This window comes from Suncus etruscus, chromosome 11 (genome assembly GCF_024139225.1).
Source record: "Suncus etruscus isolate mSunEtr1 chromosome 11, mSunEtr1.pri.cur, whole genome shotgun sequence".
Taxonomy (NCBI): domain Eukaryota; kingdom Metazoa; phylum Chordata; class Mammalia; order Eulipotyphla; family Soricidae; genus Suncus; species Suncus etruscus.
The window spans coordinates 47,586,174-47,601,013 of record NC_064858.1 but is presented as its reverse complement, the minus strand read 5'-3'; the positions used below and the strand labels follow the sequence as shown (position 1 = coordinate 47,601,013).

General features: G+C 37.4%; 1 non-coding gene across 1 annotated transcript; it reads right to left on the bottom strand.

Moving 5' to 3' along the window:
• Positions 1-14,346: 14,346 nt before the first annotated feature.
• Positions 14,347-14,484, bottom strand: LOC126023236 (small nucleolar RNA SNORA51). The gene has a single exon (XR_007500435.1). It is a non-coding gene; the product is annotated as a small nucleolar RNA SNORA51 (small nucleolar RNA).
• Between the last annotated feature and the right edge of the window lie 356 nt (positions 14,485-14,840).

Here is a 14,840-nt window from a genome sequence, read left to right as displayed (position 1 = left end):
CCTGCCAAGAGTAATTTCTGAGTGCTGTCTCACTAAGGACACAGAACAAAAATGGAAATGATTTTGGAAGAGAATTATATGGTTTTGTCTGTCCAGCATTCTTCCTCCTCTTTGTTTAATAAAATTACTTTTTAATGGGAGCTCTGCAAGATTACTACAGCAGTAATTTTATAACACATACGTAACAGGAATGATCCCTTACCTTGGCTTGAGGACTGGTAGGAAAGTGTCAATCAGGTTCTTTCTTTGACATTTAATGGAAATATTTTCTTAGTATTGAAAGTATGAGCTATAAGGATGAGGAAGGGTGGAGTTGCTTTCTATCATCTATCTTGGTTGCATGTTGAAAGACATGAGCCGAACATTTAAGAGAACCCGAAATGAGAAAAAATGAGTGAGGGAGAGGGAGAAGAAAAGGGAAAGAGAGAAGGAGAGAGAGAAAGACATAGAGGGGAGACATAAGAAAATTCTTTTTGTCCTGAATCCATGCATGCTTGAAATAAATCCATCATTATTTTTCATAAGCTAATACATTCTGTTCTAGTGAACTTTTTAAAAGTATGTTTTAGGTGGGTAAAGAAATCACATGTTCATTTACTAACTCATAGATAACTAATTTATATCTTTGCCTTATCAATTTTTGCCTGAAATTTAGAGTTTAGACAAAACACAAATTTAATTCTGGTTTTCATTGTTCTTCATGGTCTGCATGATCATTCAGGTAAGCATACAGCCCAAGTTCACTACCTGGCAAAATCTTGCTGATATATTTGCATCCTTATTCAGCTCTGCTTTTTTTTAAAACTTTATTTATTTGATTGATTGATTGATTAATTGGTTTTTGGTTCACACCCAGCAGTGCTCAAGGGCTACTCCTGGCTCTGCACTCAGAGATCACTCCTGGCAGGCTCAGGAGACCATATGGGATGCTAGGAAACGAACTGGGTCTGTCCTGGGTCAGCAGCATGTAAGGCAAATTCTCTACTGCTCCGCTATCTCTTCAGCCCAACAGCTCTGCTTTTTTTTGGGGGGGGGGCACACCCAGTGATGCTCAGAAGTTACTCCTGGTTATGCACTCAGAAATTGCTCCTGATTTGGGGGATAGAACTGCGGTCCATCCTAGGTTTGTGCATGCAAGGCAGATGCCCTACCGCTTGTGCCACAGCTTTGACCCTTCAGCTATGCTTTTAACATGATTGTGTTTTGGAGTTCATTCATCTCTTCTTGTGCATTATCTTCTCAATATTTTGATAAAAGTCTTAGCCCTCGAAGGTTCTTCTTTTTTATTATTATCTTTATTTAACATCTTATTACAAACATGATTGTAGTTGGATTTCAGTCTTGTAAAGAACACTTCCCTTCACCAGTGCAACATTCTCATCACCAATGTCCCAAATTTCCCTTCCCCACATCCCACCCCTGCCTGTACTCTAAATGTGCTTTCTACTCCCCTCATTCATTCACATTGTTATGATAGTTCTCAATGTTGTTACTTCTTTAACTGCACTCATCACTCTTTGTGGTGAGCTTCATGGAGTGAGCTGGAACTTCAGCCTCCTCTCTTTTGTCTCTGAAAATTATTGCAAGAATGTCTTTTACTTTTCTTAAAACCCATAGGTGAGTGGATGAGACTATTTTGCATCTATCTGTCTCCCTATGACTTATTTCACTCAGCATAATAGAATCCATGTCCATCCATGTATAGGAAAATTTTATGACTTTATCTCTCCTGATTGCTGCACAATATTCCATTGTGTATATGTACCACAGTTTCTTTATCCATTCATCTGTTGAAGGGCATTTAGGTTGTTTCCAGAGTCTGGCTATTATAAATAGTGCTGCAATGAATATAGGTGAGAGGAAGGGATTTTTGAATTGTATTTTTGTGTTCCTAGGGTATATCCCTAGTAGTGGTTATATTTTTTTTGTCAAACCTATTTGACCTTTTAGACTCATATCTTGACTTTTGTCATGAGACCATATTCTAGTCTAAAATTTCTACTTGTAAGTTCAATAATCAACCTATATCCAAGTCTGAAACAAAACTCTACAGTCTCCTGTACCCATGTCTGGCATCACCATTGTTGAAATCAGCCTCTTCTAATAATCCTGGAATATTTGGGCCATTTTTCTCTCCAGTATCCTCAAAGTATGCTAAGTTGTAAACAAAATCACTTTCTTCTATGATGCCTGCATTTACCTGGAAGTGTGTAGGGCCTATAGGCCAAACAATCTTAGATGTAGTGTTTGACTTAAAGAGCTTGAATTTCAGTAGAGGATAAATTTAGATCAGATAGTGCTGAGTGCTACAATAGTGGCATCAGACAAAGGGTGAAGAGATTCTTACTGATATAATACTTTAAGTCTATTACTGAAGATCAGGGAAGGGTTTCCAAAACATTTTCACAGTTCTTGGGCCAAAGAGATGGGTAGGATGCTTACTTTATACCTGGCCAACCTGGATTTGATCTCCAGCAACCCATATGATCATCAGAGCAAGACCAGGCTGATTCCTCAGTTTAGAGCCAGGCATAAGAACTAAGCACCACTGAGTGTGACCCACCAAAAATAACCCCAACAATAACAACAAAAATAAAATAAAATTTTCACAATTTCTGAAGGTAGAAAGGCATCATCAGAAAAAGGAATATCATCCAAGGTAGATTCGTTCATCTGACACACTAATGAAGAGGAAACAGCAACAACTTGATTTAAGGGCAGGTTGCCCTACCCCACCAACTAGTGGTGAGGTTAAATTGGAAGATGCTCTGTCCTAGGATCTGTGCAAAAAACAAGATCTCTAATTACAAAAGACTGACTATCACAACCACTGCTGAACAAAACATTTCCTGGGATCATAAAAAAAGATCTTGGGATTTGACAACTACATTCCCAGAGTCTGTAATAGATCCTATGACAGTATGCTTTAAGGATAGAGACACCCTGTATCTCTTAGGCCCAGGGAATTTTCTTTCTAATTTCCCCAATATCCACTATGCCTATGTAAAAAGAAAAAGCCACATCTGTCCCTCCTTTTCCCTCTTTTTTCTTTTAATTTTATTTATTACTTCTAGATAGGGGCTCACACATTTTTTTTACAGAACATAGAACATAAATCATCTTATTCTACCTCATATTTCTATGTCCTCCTACCAATTGAGAGAAGAAAAAAAGTGTATGGGGCTCAGGGGCCAAGCAGTCTCAAGAGCATTTCATGGGAATAAAAAATGGTCAGATCTAAATACCCAAACTAAATATAATGACAATAGAATTAAGAGACCCAAACTATCACAAGCTATACACAAAATGGACCTGTTACACTAGCAGTCCAGGGGGCTAAGGGTAGCGGTTTGAAATGCATCCTGGGAACTATGGTGGAGGAAAGTCAACACTGGTGGTGGGAATAACCCTAACTCACTGTCAGTATGTACCTGAAATATAATTGTGAAAGACTTATAATTCATATTAGTTTTAATTAAAATATTTAAAGAAAGAAGAATAAAGACAGCCATTGATTTCCAAATTCTGGGAATAATGACTTCAGTTCTCTTATGTGTGGAATTGACTGTTGGACATTTGGAAAGCCATACTGGGAAGGTTAGGATAGACATGGTGTATTGGTTACACAAGATTTGGTAGAAGTTCCCTGATGTCTGTTTTTCCATATTTTTTGAGTGGGTGGGACTTTGGGCTAAAGGTTACTCAGGAGCTATTTCTAGCTTTGTGCTCCGAAGTGACCTTACAGTGTTTATGAGACCATATTGTGGTGCCAGGGATTCATATCAGGGTCACAGTACACACAGATGTCTGTAAAACAAATGTCTTACCTATGGTACTATATCTCCAATCCTATCTATAAGTCAGAGGCATTTTATTTGTTTTTGAGCCACATGTGATGGTGCTTAGGGTTTACTCCTTATTTTGTGCTTTGAGATCACTCTGGCTTGGCTCAGGGGACCATATCGGGCCACTGGGGATTGACCCCAGTCAGTCGTGTAAAGCAGGTACCTTTCCTGCTGTACTATCATTCTAGCTCACTAAACATATTTTTAAAGCCTCTTTCATTCTCAATTTCCTCATATGGAGAGTAGAGATTGATAAATTGACTTATCTCACTGGATTAATGTAATAACATTCAATTGAAGCAATTTCATGAATTCTTTAGCAACATCATTTCTTAGACCCAGTGAGACTCAGGGAATTAGCACTCTCTTTCTATGTCCCTGGGCTTTCCAAGGTGAGTATGTGACTCTTGTTTCTATTCATCCTTTCTCCCTTGCTGTACAGCTCTGGTGGCACCTATAATGAATTCTTTGCCTAAGAGAATGTTACAGAATAGATACTGACTAAGCATGTGAAGACTTGAGGTCTCAAGAACATTTGGATATTTCTAGTCTCTCTCAATACCCTACCTTTGCCATTATAGCAACATCAAAAGCTGTTGGAAGATGAACTTCATGGAATAATGATGAAAGGTCCCAGGGGGAGAGCCTCTTAGACCAGCCATTTTGCCTTTTGACTACAGATTCATGAAGATCTCAGCCCCCATTCAAGGAATCCTAAAACTTCTGATTCATCATTTTGTTGTTGTTTCAAGCCAGTATATTTTGGGGAGATTAGTTTGGTAGCAGTGGATAACTACTATGTTTCTGCCTAAGGGAGAGGAGTGGAAGGGCTGCCTATTCAATGACTGCTGAATCCCTACTGTCTAGAATAGTGCACTATGGATAATCAGATGCTCTGGCTGATATCATTTCGATATTATCATCTCAAAGTCATGTGATGAGTAAATGAGATTGTAGGAAAAGTCTCCAGGATTGTTTCTGGCATAATGATTTCTCAATATATGCTAATGTTTAATGGCCTGAGCACTAGTGACTGGTACTTGATTAACATATTTTTTAAATATAAGATTAACTGATGAAGCGGGAGGAGAGATAGTATAGCAGCCAGCAGATCCGGATTCGATACCCTGCATCACATAGGGTTTCCCACACACTGCCAGGAGAGATTTCAGGAGTAAACCTTGAGCACCACTGGGTATGGCCCCAAAATGAAAGAAAAAACAAACAAAAAATACTAACTGATGAGCAATGCTATTGGATGTCCTGTCAATAAAGAAAGCTTCAGTCATTCAAAGAACTTAATGTTAGCCTGATTCTTTAGATAGACAAATTACATATATATGTATATGTATATGTATATATATATGTAGAGGTAGGTGATAGATAAATACAGATAACCAATAGATCTTAGACAGGAAATTGGAGACACAGGAACATGGAGCTTAGGTACTATCCTCTGACCAACCACTCTTGTTTGTTTGTTTCTGATACTTTCCCATCATCTCAGTCTCCAAATGTGTTCCTGGGGAATTTCTCCCCTCTGTCATACTACTGGCAATCAAATTGGGTAGGTGATCTGTGTGGGAGTGATACACTTGGACAAAGCATGAAAGAGACATGCTCTCAGGTTACCTCCTCTCTAATGGCATTATAGGTCTGTGCTATCTGCTAGTTCTGTTTTTGCTTTTGGGAAAAGATGCCTTCTCATCCTCATCAAGCTCAAGGCTCACTTTGCAATCTCTCAGTGACTTCATTGGTTCCTAAATTACATTTGGCTGCCAGACAGATGAACACATTGTACTTTCTCCCTGGGACTCATTATTTCCATTCTGGAGGCTGCCATTTATGAAATCCCTACTTTCTTTCATATTGTATTTACACTCAGCAAAGCTAAGAATATTGTAATTGTCTGTGATGTTTTGAAAATACTTGTCACAAACTGAAGCCAAATGCTGATTAATGTTAAGTGCTTTGAAGCACCAAGCTTTTGGCTCATTAACTGGACTTGTATGGCATTATTCATCAGCTTCAAATTCTTTTTTTTTTTTTTTTTTTTTTTTTGGTTTTTGGGCCACACCCAGTAACGATCAGGGGTTACTCCTGGCTATGCACTCAGAAGTTGCTCCTGGCTTGGGGGACCATATGGGACACCGGGGGATCGAACTGCGGTTCGTCCAAGGCTAGCTCAGGCAAGGCAGGCACCTTACCTGTAGTGCCACCGCCCGGCCCCTTCAAATTCTGATAATTGTTCATCACATATTGGTGCTAATTCGGTAATTATGGAGCTGACATATTTGTATGTTCCTCCCATATACATATATAAAGTCTAGTGTGAGGGACGAATTTGAAGTTCAAAACCAACAAGACCATGAACAATAAATTTATTTCTCTCTGTAAACATTTACGTTAAATAAAGAGCTTGCATGGGGTGATTTGCAATATCTTTCTTCACCAAAATTCCAGCATGTCAATATGGTGTAGTTTGGTCGTGGCTTCTGTAATAAGCACAAACCCATTTAGGATATACACAATCATTGAGATGCTCTGATATTCGTGGACCATGGGTAGGAATGTCAGCATATTTCCTTTCTTCTCTGCATATTTTCTATATTAAGAAAAAGGAAATGTTTCTTTAAGCTTCCAGAATAAGCCCTTAATCAAATGTTACATACCATCTGTTTGAGGTAGTATCTGATAAGTCAAACTTAAGTAGCTATAATCACGATGGAATCTGAAGCTGTTTCCTGTTATCCTGTCTATTTTCTGAAGTACACAGGGAGGAGAGCATAGCTTCTTAAGCTACCACAAAACAGTAATAGTCAAAGGAAGAAAGACATTGATTTTGAAACTAATACTTGAAAACTGTTTATTGAATTTGTCTTTCCTACATCTACTAGACATTCTCCCATTTGCTCATACTACTTTCCTCCCATCAACTTATATAGAAAAATAATATACCCCTCAATGTGGCTCACTATCTTATCTATTCCATCTCTTGGCATATTCTTGTATATTTAAATTTATGTATTGATAACTCTTAATCAGAGTTAGAGGCAGGCAGGCCCAGAAATATGAATGATTCACTCAAGGTCACATCATTGCTTTGTACTAGACGATGTCATGAGACTTAGTTTAGAAAACGCATATTAAGGATCTTATCCATGAGGAACCTGGTGGTCTCAACAACATGATTTAAAATCAGGGTAATGCAGCACTTTACAAGTGGCATAGGTAGTTTTCTATTCCTGTTATCCATGATAATGCAATTTTTTAATTTTATGTAATATGACACCATTTAATTTTTTATTTGAAGGACTAGAGTCAACCTTTGAAGTCATTTGTTATTTCCTACAAGCTAGGGAGGAAGTGAAAGCTGAGCAAATAATACTGGGTGGGAGGGAATGGCTGGGTTGGATAATATCCCATGACTGTAAGGGACTATTCTTGACTCTGTTCAGACAAGATATCTGCAGGTGCTTGCAAGTCAAACTAGGGTCATATTATGAGGTCATATTATAAGGTATTTAAATTCAAGAGTCAAGTCTGGGTTTAGGTTAGATTCTTCTCTTACATTTGGTCTCCTGCTGTAGATGCAGCTCCTTGTTTTGACCTTTTGGTGTTTTCTCACTCTTCTTACTCCTACTCCTGACCTCGATGGAGGAGGGGGACCTCATGGCAACATTTGGATTATTAATGGACTCAATTGATTGCATCAAATCAAGAAAACAGAGTGGCTGAGTCTTTGTACTTTTACCCTTTTAAACAGTACAAGCATTTAATGTATAATGGCAGTGAGGCACCAACCAGTTTCTGCTGGGGAGTAAGTGAGGGGATATGATCTTTATTTTTTTTTGTTTTTTTTTTTCGGGCCACACCCGTTTGGTGCTCAGGGGTTATTCCTGGCTAAGTGCTCATAAATTGCCCCTGGCTTGGGGGAACCATATGGGACACCGGGGGATCAAACTGTGGTCCTGATCCTTGGCTAGTGCTTGCAAGGCAGACACCTTACCTCTAGCGCCACCTCGCCGGCCCCTAATCTTTATTTTTAAAATAGAAATTGCTCACTTTTATTACTATTTTGGTCCTTAATAATTGTCTCTTTTTTATTAATAATTTTTATTTTGATCAAAGTGGATTACAAATCATTCACAGTAGTATTTTAGGCACATAGTGACATTGAATCAGGGGAATTCCCACCATCAATGTTGTCCTCCCTGCACCCCTGTTCCCAGCATGCATCCTATATCCCTCTCTCTTGCCCCCCAGCCTGCTAGTCTAAGTGGTCCCTTCTGTGTCTAGCTTGTTGTACATTGGGTATCGATTCTGTTGTAGTTGGCTTTGGATTTAGTGTTTAAGTCTGATCAATTTTTATTTCTACTCGATGTCTATACGACTGTTTGATCTTGGTGTCCTCCATTATTTTCCCCTCAATTTGTGAGCAGAACAAGATGCTTCATGTTATGTGGTTCTGTTTGAAGGTAAGAAAAAAAAAAGGGGGGGTTAAGGGATCAGAGAGATAGCATGGAAGTAAGGCATTTGCCTTGCATGCAGAAGGTTGGGGGTTTGAATCCCGGCATCCCATATGGTCCCCCGAGCTTGCCAAGAGCAATTTCTGAGCGTAGAGCCAGGAGTAATCCCTGACCGCAGCTGGGTGTGACCCAAAAACCAAAAAAAAAAAAGGGGGGGGTCAAAAATTTAAACAAACAAAACACGGGGGGAGTCCTTCTAGAGACTATAAAAATCAGTTTAAGAAAAGAAAGGAGAAAAGGAAGGAAAACATAAAATAATACAATAAATCAAATCCAAAAGACCCCAAAAAAAAACAAAAACAAACAAACAAAAAACCTGAAGAGCACCACAGCAATAGACAACAACCAAACACTAACCACGGTCCTGAAATAAAGATGAATCAAAGCACGGGGTGGGGGGGGGCAAAGGAAATAAAAGAAAATAAAACATGCAACAACAACTACAAAATTTATTTTTCATTTGTGCATTGTTGGTTTTTGTTTGTTTGTTTGTTTGTTTGTTTTTTTGGCATAGGCACAGTAAAAATTGGGGAGATTAGAAAGGGAATTCCCCTGGCCTAAGAGATACATGGTTTCTCTGCCCTTGAAGTATACTGTTGTGGGCATAACTATAGACTCCATACATACTCTTTTACTCTCCCCTAGGTTTTTTATGATGTCTGGAAGTTTTCCACTCCATCGTGGATGATAAATTCAGTCCTCTGTAGCTAGTGATCTTTGCACATGTCATAGGATGGAGCCTAGGGTGGAGTTTTTTTTTTTTTTTTTTTTACTATTCCATAGGATCTTAATATTGATGGCTGAGCCTCTGGGATTCTAATCCCATCTCTGTCTTCTGGTGGTTGACAATGGATAAGCTTGTAAACCTTACTATACTTTAACTCTTTGGGGTGCCTGTAGAAAGAACTTTAAATAAAATTATCTTGGCAGATTCTAATGTATAAAGTATATTCAAGAAACCCAAGTTGCCTCACTCCTTCTCACCTGAACACGTGTTGGATACTGTAACTATATTTTTAACATCATATTAAAAGTAAACTGCTAACAGGAAATATATTATTCAGAGAGGGCATTCCTTTGTACTTCTGGTATCTCAGAGAAAGAATGGAGACAAAGGGAACCCCTTAAGCTATGGATTCCCAGTGAATTGTATCCTTGTTATGACTGTTCTCTAGGGTATTTGATTCAAAGGGAGAAAAACCAATGAGAAAACAGGTGATTTCATTCCATATTCTGTTATTCTAGTTACTGATAATTCAAATTAAATCATGGTCTTTTCCAGGGAAGTTTTATAAAAAGAATTAAAAAGTTTTCAAACATTAAACCACACTGCAGTTCAAATCTTGTGAACTCTTCATCAAGCACCAGGACAAGGCCAGGTGCATCTGCACCACACCTCCTACCCCATATCGTGTGAACTCTACCTGGACACTGGGACTGCAGGCCAGGTGAGTCTGTGTCCCACCTCCTACCCCAGACCACGTGAACTCCCTGCTGACGCCATGACTGCAGGCCAGGTGTGCCTGCACCCTGCACCATACCAACAAACCCCCAGACTAAGCTGATGCATGAGACATTCTAACTTACAACATATAGTTCTAGGCAACTCAGATCCAACACTCAGTTCCCTCATATAATTCACAGCCCATAAAACAGAATAGCAAGACAATTAATTAGATAACTTGTAATATCGATATCATACTTAGACAAGCTCACTCGAATAGGAAAAGTAAATTTAAAATTGAATATACCCCTGACCACTTCTAATACAATCTGTACAGCAGGACACTTTATTAAACAACCCAAAATTTCTACATTCAAAGCCACTTAATGCAAAGAAATATGGGTAAACTAAGAAAGACACTAGCAGCTGAGGAAATGGAAAGAAATCCTAGCAAGTTTCCAAGTCGACCAAAATGCATGAGCCCAAAGATGAGGACCTAAAAGCAGCAATATATGTCTTAGCAATAGAAATCAAGGAATAACTAGCCTCTAAAATCAAAAAAGTGATAGATGAACAATTCAATCAACTCAAAGAACTTTTACAAAAGATAAGAGAATCCATAAAAATGTAGTTGCAGAAAATAAAGTACATAGTAGCAAGCCATAATAGCAGAATTACACAGTTGAAAGAGCGCATAAAGGAACTTGAAGAAAAACTACAAATCAACAATGACAAGGAAGTCAATAAGGAAACAAGAACAAAATATTGGAAGAAAATGTCAGGTACCTAATAAACGCAGACAATAGAGATAACCTACAAATTGTAGGAATACCAGAAGGGGAGAAAAAAGGGAAAGGAAAAAACAATTAGTGAGAAAGAACAAATAATAGCAGAAAATTTTCCCATCCTCTGGAAAGAGACACCTGTACATCCAAGAGACAAAAAGAGTCCCTAATAAAATAGATCCTAATAGACCAACACCAAGACATATAGTTATCCAAATGGTAAACAACAAAGAGAAAGTTAAATTCTTTAAAGAAATAAGGGAGAAAAAAAAAACAAAGAAAGGAACATAAGAATTAAACTAGATTTTCCATTTGAAACCATTCAAGCAAGAAGACAGTGGAATGCCATATTTAAACTTCTGAATGAAAGAAACTTCCAATCTGGATTCCACTACCCTGCAAAATTCCCATTCATATGGCAAAGAGGATTAAAAACATTCTCAGACAAGAAAGAACTCGCACAATTTGTACTACCAAACCAACTCTAAATGAACTACTCAAAAATGAATTACACAATCCAAACACCCAATTGTAACAACATCCCACTCTACATAATACAATAACACAACAACCCTCTCTGTTAATAATCTCTGTAAATGTCAATGGATTAAATTTCCTCATTAAAAGACACAGAGTAGAGGGTTTGATCAGAAAACCAAAACTGGATATATGCTGCCTTCAAGAAATACACCTAAAAGAACAGGATAGACACAGGCTTAAAATAAAAGGATGGGGGCTGTAGAGATAGCATGGAGGTCAGACATTTGCCTTGCATGCAGAAAGTTGGTAGTTCAAATCCCGGCATCCCATATGGTCCCCTGAGCCTGTCAGGAGTGATTTCTAAGTGTAGAGCCAAGAGTAACCCCAGACACCCTGCCAGATATGACCCGCCCCCCGCAAAAAAGAATAAAAGGATGGAATTCAATTATTCAAGCCAATTGAAAAAAAAAGCTGGGACAGCCATTCTAATATCAGACCAAATTGCATTTAATCTCAAGAAAGTACTCAGAGACAAAGAAGCTCACTATTTACTGATCAGTGAACATTGGACCAAGACTCTAACTCTGGGTTAATTCTGATCAACATTTATGCACCAAATGTAGAGCCAGCAAATATGTATAAGGCATTTGCTCACAAACCTATAGAAACATATGGAAGAAATGTGATAGTAGCAGGAAATTTAATACTCCATTATCCCCATTAGACAGGTTCACTAGCAAAGACATAGAGCCCTAAATGAGAAACAAGAATAATTAGGACTAATGAATGGACATATATAGGGCCCTTAACCCTCATAAAGCAGAATACACATTCAGAGAAGTATTACTATCATTCATTCTTAGGCTCTTCCAAAACATCAAAAAAACAGGAATCTTCCCTAATTCCTTTTATGAGGTTAATATCACACTCATTCCCAAAGCAAGCAAAGATACCACCAAAAAAGAAAATTACAGACCAATCTTACTAATGAACATAGATGCAAAAATCCTCAACAAAGTCTTAGCAAACTGAATCCAACAATACATCAAAAAGATTATACACTATGACCAAGTGGGTTTCATCCCAGGGATGCAAGGATGGTTCAACATATGCAAGTCAATCAATACCATACAGCACATCAACAACAAAAAAGACAAAAATCACATGATCAAATCAATCAATGCAGAGAAGGCATTTGACAAAATATAACACCCATTTATGATGAAAACACTCAGCAAAATAGGACTGGAAGGAAATTTCCTCAAGATAGTTACAGCTATCTATAAAAAGCCCACAGCCAGCATTATCCTTGATGGCAAAAAAAAATTGAAAGCATTCCCACTAATGTCAGAAACTAGGCAAGGCTGTCCACTCTCTCTGCTCTTATTCAACATAGTTTTAGAAATCCTAGAAATTGCAATCAGACAAGAGAAGGGAATTAAAGGAATGAAATAGGGAAAGAGGGAGTCAAACTATCTCTTTTTGCAGATGATATTCAGGGGTCCTCAAACTTTTTAAACAGGGGGCCAGTTCTCTGTCCCTCAGACCATTGGAGGGTCTGACTATAGTAAAAACAAAACTTATGAACAAATTCTTATGCACACTGCATATATCTTATTTTGCAATGAAGAAACAAAACAGATACAAACACAATATGTGGCCCGCGGGTCATAGTTTGAGGACCACTCGAAAACCCTAAAGAGTTCACAGTGAAACTCCTAGAAATGATAAACCAATAAAAGCAACGTGACTGGCTACAAAGTCAATACACAAAAGACAGTAGCATTCCTCTATACAAATAATGAAGCAGAGGAAAAAGACTTTCAGGAGTCAATCCCATTTAAAATAGTATCTAAAAATATCAAGTATCTAGGAATTAACTTGACAAGAGACATGAAAGATCTATACCATGAAAACTTCAAAACACTTCAGAAAGAAATTGAAGAGGACCTAAGGAAATGGAAGAAAATCCCCTGCCTCATTGGTAGGAAAAATCAACATCATCAAAATGACTATCTTACCTAAATTACAATATAGATTCAATGCAATCCCTATCCAAATTCAGACACCACTTTTTAAGGACTTGGAACAATCAATTATAAAGTTCATATTAAAAAACCACAAAAGATCTAAATCCATACTGAAAAACAAGAAACTAGGTGGCATTTCTTTACATAATCTGAAGCTTTATTATAAAGCCATCGTGATCAAAACAGCATGGTACTGGAACAAAGATAGAGTCTCAGACCAATGGGTCAGAATAGAATATCCAGTGACATACCCCCAAATATAATATTTGACAAAGGAGCCAAGAATTTGAAGTGGGACAAAGACAATCTCTTCAAAAAATGGTGTTGGAACAACTGGATAACCACCTATAAGAACTTAAAGATTGATCCATATCTCATATCTTATACAAATGGATTAAAGACCTAGTTGATGTTTACTTTTGCTGTCATGTTTTTTGTCAGTCAGTGCCTGTTTGTTTTTTTTTTCTTTTCTTTCCTTCTCTTTTATTTTTATTTATTTATTTTCTTTTTCTCTTTCTTTTTTTCCCATTTCTCCTTTTAAATTAATACTGATAGATCCTAGACAGACCCTCCCAGCATCTTCTTTTTCCCACAGGGCTTTATCATCTTGTTTTGCCTCACAAATGGAGGGGGAAGAAAAAAAAGTGGATAGTACCAAGAGCAAACCTAAAGTCATCAAGATACCTAATCTATATCAAGATATATACAAAAGGGATTGGCTATGGCTACACTAGCAGTCTAGGGAACAAAGGGGGGAGGTATGGAATGCATGCTGGGAATAGGGATGGAGGGAGGACAACATTGGTGGTGGGAACGGCCTTAATTCACCGTCACTATGTACCCTAAATATAACTGCAGAAGACTTGTAATTCACATTGGTTACAATAAATTAAAAAAAAAACCTGCAGGCTCTTACTTTTTAATGTAATCAAATTTCTTAATTTGGAGGTCTTTCCTATTTATTGTTTTTGCCCTCCTCAAATAAAAAAATATAAGTAAACATCTCTACTAATGATCCACTATGAAAATTTCAATTGAAATCTTATTGGAACACATTATATTGTCAATGAACAAAGATATGAGTGTAAGTGGCATAATATTTCCATCAAAAAAGTTTTACTGTGGTCAGATCTTATGTTGGGCATCAATTTAAAGAAATATGGATCGCCAAGAGAAAAGTAAAATACTTTCTTCTCTGCTTATTCTTTCTTCCTTATTTCTTCTTATTCTTTTTTTTGTCCCCCAATTCACAATTTAGACCAGGAAAAGGACCTGTGTTGAGGGTGTATATGGGGTGCATTTACTGTACCCCCTCTTTCTATATATACAGTCAGTGTAGAGAACACAGCCTGTGGTAAGAATTGGGAGGCCTCATCTTATCTTTTTTTTCTTTTTTCTTTATATATATATATATATATATATATATATATATATATATATATATATATATATATATATATATATATATCCTTCACCAGTGCAACATTCCCATGACCAATATTCCAAGTGTCCTTCCTCCACACCCCACACCGGCCTGTACTCTTATTCTTATTCTTTTCCTTATTCTTTCTTCCTCTTCATAAAAAGTATCTATAGAATGTGAATAAAGAAGTCAACTGAGTTCATTCCAAAAATTAAATCTGAGATTATTAAAATCAATGAAGCATTTTTTAAAAAAAATTGGAAAAGAAATGTGTATGTCAGCTGATTTTTTGAAGTTGCAAATT